The sequence below is a fragment of the Montipora capricornis genome, chromosome 6 (genome assembly GCF_036669925.1).
Source record: "Montipora capricornis isolate CH-2021 chromosome 6, ASM3666992v2, whole genome shotgun sequence".
NCBI classification, from domain to species: Eukaryota; Metazoa; Cnidaria; class Anthozoa; order Scleractinia; family Acroporidae; genus Montipora; species Montipora capricornis.
In genome coordinates, this window is record NC_090888.1 from 42,367,293 (window position 1) to 42,374,792 (window position 7,500).

The 7,500-nt window shown below is 40.1% G+C and overlaps 1 long non-coding RNA gene across 1 annotated transcript in view; it reads right to left on the reverse strand.

Annotated features, from left to right (window-relative positions):
• The window catches only part of LOC138052189 (uncharacterized), a 16,923-nt gene that overhangs the window by 6,508 nt on the left and 2,915 nt on the right, over positions 1–7,500 (reverse strand). The window contains exon 2 of the long non-coding RNA XR_011133023.1: positions 6,010–6,131. This is a non-coding gene — a long non-coding RNA (uncharacterized lncRNA). The remainder of the gene's footprint in view (positions 1–6,009; positions 6,132–7,500) is intronic.

Sequence of the window (7,500 nt, forward strand, 5' to 3'; positions counted from 1 at the left end):
TTTCATTCTTGCTGGATTGTCAGAGAATGCGAACAGTGAGAATCTCTGGATAATATTTGTGGTCAGGCTAGGTGCCAAATGCAAACGATGTAATCATTGCCCAGGGTGCTAAATTGTTACTGTTTCCCGTGGCGGGAGATATTTTTACTCAAGTTGAAATGCCCGACTAATAAGAGTGTCTGGGATTTGTTTCGTTACAGGAAGTGGCGCACTTACCACGTTCGCGTTGTTGAAGTAATAGGGACCTTATTATCTAGGACGGCCACCAAACAATAGACATAAATGAGGAAAACAGTGGCTCTGCACGTGCGCTTTAAAATTCGAACATTCTTTCTCATTCTCTGCCAATCAGCAACGTGAAATGACCAAATCTCAAGTTCTAAGGAAGACGCGCAAGTGCACAGGGCACATCTTTGCTTTTCTTTCTTAGTTTCAACATGGTGGTTTCAACAACAAAGGAAACTAATGTTGCGCATGCGCCTCATTACCCTGAAAAGCCCTTGAAATTTAGTCAAATTCATTCAAAACGCGGGAACATGAGAAATGGCGGATGTAGTTATGGCATCGTTAATATTCATCGCATGATGATCAGTCATTTGAAAGACTTGGGCATTACCTTATCTTTATGACTGATACTGGTTCAATACAACGCGAAATACGGTGAGGGATCACAAATGAAGCGAAGATGGCGATTCAAACGTGTGGCGATGAAATGCAGAACTTGTAAGGAGCAGAGGATAGTTTTGCCTTCCTGACGTTGTTTTTCCTTATTTAAGATACTTCAACTCAGAATGGAGTGCTGCTTAATAATAAAGTAAGTCGGGTTTAAATTGAAATGTGAGTTAACATTAAAAAATATGGGTAAACTGGCGTTTGAAGCGAGGACAACGATAAATCAGCTAACAAGATGGAGTCGAGAAATGGCAGCTCACTGGTGAAGAACATCTCAATTCGTTATAAAGCTTCCCAACGTTGAAATTTTGAACCACATGGTCGAAGTAGAGTCGGGAATTGTTCTGGAGAAGATATAGGGCTGATTTTGAATCTTGAAAATAACAGATTAAGCCCAAGACGCAAAGCTTTACTTTACGAGTGCTCCAGATTATTTAAATTCCCTTGGCAGAAAATATTTTAATTCCCTTTTTCGAGACTTTTGTCATAGGCCGTGATACGAGAATTCTCCCTTGCTGCAGTAAGCCCAACAACCAAAGAAAATATGTGTAAAGAAATTGTCATTTAAAGTGGCAAGGTTCAACACAGCAGGTTTCGTGTGATACGGTGTTGTCTACAAAATGGCTTCAAATCTTGTTATGATATCATCTCACTCTTTCCTATTGTCTTTGATTTGGCAAACTTTCACGTCTGAAAATCACTGAAAAAGCATTAAATTTGAAGCTTTTTTCAATTTGTATTTTGTCATATTGCCCTAAGCTGCGAAAGTTTAAAGTTGATGAAATGACGCGCACAAGTAATTCTAACTCGGAGAACGAAACTCAAGTCGGCAGCTCATGCGTTCTCGTGGCCAAATCTTAGAAAATAATTCGTGATACGGGAATCACCTTTAACAGCCGACACACAAATATCAGAAGAATAATTTGAGTTAAACAGTTTAAATTTAAAAGTGGCAAAGCGCGCCCGCGCGACTAGCAAAGTGGGCCTATTGTTCTATAGAAATCTGTAACTTCGAGCTAGTTGTTTGTTGGAAGAACAATCATTGGACGCTCCCTCAATGCTATCCAGTCATTGTGGATGCATCAAATACTAATTTTGCACAAAAATGTGGAGATTGACACTGATTCGTAGTTAAAATATTTACTATTTTATTATTTACAATGCACTTACACGTTTTCTTGGTACAAAATTTACTCATCTTAGGAGAAGCTAAGTACTATTTACATTTGTATAAAACTGCTTCAGAAGAGGGAAAAAAACGAGATTACAGATGACGTAATTTAACGCCCAAGTCACCAGTGGAGGGTAGGTGCCCAAGAAGCCCGGGGGCTGCAACCGCAGTCACATCCCCAAGGCGCTAGAACACCCGACTGGCCTGCCCGACCCGCAACCAAGCCACGAGCCCCCTGCGCCAGGCCCCCTTCAGGCACCCGTCACACTTGAGCCAGATAGCTCAGTGGAAAGAAAAAAATAAAAAATAAAAAAAAAAATAAATAAAATATAAAAAAGAATAAAAAGGGGGGGGGGATAGGGAGGGAACGCCGAGAAACACTGAACTACTAATTCGACTCACAACGCCAGGCCAACAGAGCAACAAACACGCTGCAAACACATGGGACAACAACGCATGCACAAACCAGGAATACCGCTGGACAATGTCACCCCAAGGGCTCCCACAACCTTAAGACTGCTGCAAACGCTACAGTACGCATCAAACGCTCCATGCACTAACCAGGAATACCGCTGGACAATGTCAGCCCCAGGGCTCCCACAACCTTAAGACTGCTGCAAACGCTACAGAACGCATCAAACGCTACTGACCAGACTAGCTCCCGGTCGTAAACTATGTAAATATATCAAACGCTACAGAACGCACCAAAACGCTCAAAAGACGCTAACAGACGGCCAAGACACTAACAACCGTCCGCAAAACACTACTGACCAGACTAGCTCCTAGTCGTTAACTATGTTAAATTTCATTTAACTATTTTATATGCACTATACCACCAATAGAAATAAATGGTATAAAGTCAACTGACTAAAAAGGAGAATGACACTCATTCGTATATAAATTCATTCCAAAATGACATAACAGGTAAAACATTTGTGAATATAATCCATAATATGAATACATTCAAGTTAACAACAATCTCAGAGACAGAAAAATATTACATTCTTAATTAATTTTAAATAGTACTCAATCTACAGAACAGGATATTTAGACTTATAAACAAGGAATACTGGAGTACATACCAGCAAGTAAGGAAATCAGTACTGAGCAAAATAGTGTTCAAAAATTGCGTTTTTAAAATAGGATTTTAGATGTGCTGTTTCGATTATAAAGAGGAAGGTCATTCCAAACGTATTTTCCAATAATGGATAGGCAGAATTTTCTTATATTGGCTATAGCATGAAGAAATAGATACTGCACAGATGTATCCTGAGTTGAATGATTATGTTGCTCCGAAACCAAAAATATGGAAAAAAATTACATGGCTTATCACCACAAAGACAATCATGCATAACTAAATGTGTACATTTTAAGGAATTTCGTGAAATTTTAATAGACCTAAGGAAACATAACGAGGGGTAGGGGTACATCATTGATGATTCTAATAACTTTATTTTGCAATTTTATAAGCTGTGACAATGGGTTTTCATAATTACTACCCCGCAATAGGCAGCCATATAGTAAATATGGGTGAATAAGCGAATAATAGATAGATTAGACAATGTTTACTGACATAATGCTTAACCTTAAATATCTGTTGACAAACATTGATGTGCCAACCACAGGAACAAAAGACCCTTTGTTTCAACAACCAGTGAGCATATGGTTGGCACATCAATGACAATAGATAAAAAAATATCTTCCCTACAGGGTGTTAAGTGGGTAAAATGGTCAGAAAAAGAGAAAATCGGTTTTTTTCCTAAAAGTAGGAACCAAATGGCAGCATTTGCACGTGGATAGGAAAAGTAATGGAAATGCCTAATAGCGAAGCGCACCATTACTAATAATTGATTTGTCAGCGCGAGATCCCATGAAACCCCCGCACAGAGTCAGACAAACATTGCGACCAAAACAAAGCAAATGTATGAGAGACTCGAGATATCCAGAAAAATGGGCGGAATCACTAAAAGAGTTGGAGAAATCGGCGCAGAAAGTATTCATACCTTTCCCGAAACCGGCGAAAGACCACATACAGCATATTAAGAACCTATCAGATAAATAATTTACAGATGAACAGATAACCTTGTTATCAAGGGGTCTAAAGTTTATTCCAACACCCGTGACAAATGAAGACTTTATAACGCGCAACCTTATAAGAGATTTTAACCTTTTCGCAAGACGAATGCGCCTCCAATACATCTTTCACGGGAAAGAAAACAAACAACACCCGTTCTACGTTAAATCAACGTGGGAACCACCGGTCCAACAATCAGTGGCCTTAGAAACCTTCCTAGAAGAGGTAAAAGTTGAACTAGCAAACATTCCTATAAAGAGGCCGAAGGACAACCTATCATCCGGTGAAAGGCGTGCATTGAAGGACCTATTACGTGACAAAACTATCATTGCGAAGAAAGCCGACAAAGGAACCACAACCGTAATAATGAGCAAAAAAGAAAAAATAACAGAGGGGCAAGTTCTGTTGAACGATCTTGACAACTCCAGGCCCTTAGATATTGAAACCGATGGCTGACGAAACAGCTGAGAAAATAAAAAAAATAATAACGTGTATGCTCAAAGAAAGCCACATTGACGAAATGACAGCGAAATGGCTCTCCCAAACACCAAACAGGTCTGTTGGAAGCGTGCTTGAGTTTCAACAAAATGAGCCCCAAAATCAGCAAAAAATTGTGACACCGGTGAATAATAAAGTAGCTGCTATTTCCAAAATGATGGAATTACCTGGTGATAAATAACCTCGTCTTGGAGAGTAAATTTTTGACTTTGCAGAAACAATGGTGGGCGATTGTGATCTTTGTTTTGAATTCGCTCATTTATTGTCAAACTTTATAACACTTGACAGAAAAAGAAACTTGCTAAAACCCGGTATCTTGCCATCACTTGACACAGATGCTTCACTGTTTGGCAAGTAAACATGCCGCGGTAACTTAATCACGGCGCCCGCTGAATTCCGGCGATGTCACTTTCGATTTGCGATTTATTTGTGCAGTCAAAACGTACAATAACAAAACTGAACGTAGCAAAAATCTCCCAAAATGTTTGTCGCTGATCGTGACTGTTTATATTCTATATTCACGGTTCAAAATTAATGTTGTTTTCATGTTGTAAATATGTTATTCTCGAGCGACCGTCCTGGAAACTTCCTTCTGCCCTTTCTAAAAACTGTGTATCAATATTTATTTACTTTTGCATCAATATTTGTTTTTGCATAAAGCAAGCTAACAAAATCTGTACCTTGCTGAATTTGCATTTGTTAACGTTAATAGTATTTTCGGTCCAATGCTTCTGTTTTACGAAGGGGTATATGTCAGATGCTCAGAGGGCACGCGTAAACTTGTGGTGAAAAGAAGTTTATCAACATGTCAGCCAAGAAGCCAATGTTTCTCACTTCCCATTTATTTTCCTCAATTTTTCTGGGTTCAGTACTTTGCTAGTAACCACATGTCTTCTCAGGCTATTTACCTAAGGCTTCTACCATGGCATTTAACTACAATGATAGACAATACCAAAACAATATCGTGCACTGTTAGAGCTACATATTACGCAAGGACAGACCTGTTTCGTCGTACGAACGTGTGAGAACCTGTGAGCCAAAGGGCCTCTGCAGGTATGACTTCTGGGTGACCCCTTACATGGTCTTGATGACCCCCCAACTTGAAAAAATTGTCTGGAACGGTTCACGTACCACAGGCAACCCAGTGTACCCTCACGGAGGGTCTAGTTGTTTTTAAATCGACATGAAGTACAAGCTTACTACATTTTTCTCCAGACATGAGCACACAAAATAGGTAATTTGTCCTGAAAACCCAGCGAATTCAAAAGGCTCAGAAAAATAGGAAATAAGAATAGCTTGCATATTCATTCCTTCAGCTTACTACATGTACAGTACCCTTATTATCTACCCTCCGATTTCAATCCATGGTGATTTAGTAAATCCTCCACACACGTTTCTAATCGTAACTATTAGTTAAAATTTAGGAACTGATGAAGGAGAGGACCTTAATAACGCTGGAATTTCTTATAAGGTTTCTGTGGACAAGAAGTAAGGTAAAATACATTGATTCTTTAAAGGGAATTTAATAGGCTGCGCTAGCTTATGTTGGCTTGAGATTATATACAAAACGAAAGGAATAGCGAATTCATCTTACCTAAGCAGACTTGACAGCACGGCCTCGGCTGAACAACGAGGCCCTGTTAGAGGGGGGTGCCCATGTCCTCCGTCTGAATTTCACAGCTAGCTATGTCGCAACTTCGGGCATTCTTGTGTCACCTGTCGGAATTTCATTAATAAATTTTAGCTTGTTGCCCCTCTGACAATCCCCATTCGCTGGAACGACGCCAACGGAACATACGGCTTCTATCTTTAGTACTTTTAAGCCCAGGGTTTTGAGACCTTTTTTAATGTTTAATACCTATTCAGACTACTTGGAATAGTTGTTGAAGTCAATGAAATTCCATCTGGTAAACTATACAAGTGAATAAAGACCTAATCTGGCAAAGCAAGCGAGCTATAATAGCGTTTCTACAATTCTAGTAGTGCAAGAGTCTAATGTTTCTTCCGAGTTCAACCCTGATTTAGTTGTCAGACTGTGCTTTTCTGTAACAAAAACAACCCAGGAGGAAGGACATTATCGACCATTCATTATCTGTAAGGCACGCGTTTACAAAAGGTCTGTGAAAAATCATAGTAGAGGGGACTGGTTATGAAACTCGGCAAACTTCAAAGGGTCAAACAATAGCGCGGTCTCTGATGTTGAACAGACCCGTCACGTGACTCTGACCGTGCACAAGTTCGGCACTCCGACGACTCGCTTATGACTCTGATAGTGATGTATTTCAATAACTCGCTTACGATTTGGAACACTGAGATGAACGCGATCAATAGAGATAGAAGTATCTCTGACAGACTGATGGAGTGCGCACGTGGGTCATGCAGGGAGAACATGATACGAAAAGCGGAAAAGTCCTCAAAGGGAGTGATGCACTGAATACGTCAATCACATGAAATGAACAATCAAAACAGCAGTAAAATGAGATGTATTTCTGTTCGCCTTTATTGGACCCTTATTAGCCATAATTGGCCATTATTGTTAACAATGATCATTATTAAGTAATTACGACGAATTGTGTACGCACAAATGTTCCGCAGTCCGCAGAACATTCACAATTCTGAAATTCGCTGTCGGTCAGTCTTGACATTTGTGGCGCTTTCGCTAATTCGTTGAAATAGTCTGTCGGTCGTCGCCAGTTCGTGGCTATCATGTCGCCGGTTCAAGGCCATGTCGCTTGTCGGAATTTACCCCTAACAGGGCCTCAACAACCACTTCAATCGATCTATGACAACATCCAGCAACATTTTAACTAGAAAATCTGCCCAAATGTCACGGACGAAAACTCGATCACGCCAGAGTGAAAGACTTAAAAAAAGGGAATTAGCTTCTGCCACTGAAATACCGCTATTCCGAAAGAAGAAAAGGTGTACACGTCGCTGCTGCTATAAAACTCCCTGGAGCAAGTAATCGAACCAGACATCTTCGGCCGCCATTTTGTTTGTTATTTCGCGCGCGTGGGTGAAAAAACCTGGGTACAAGCAAAACCATCAACCAATCAGACAAAAGTCTCCTTTGTTATTTTCAACT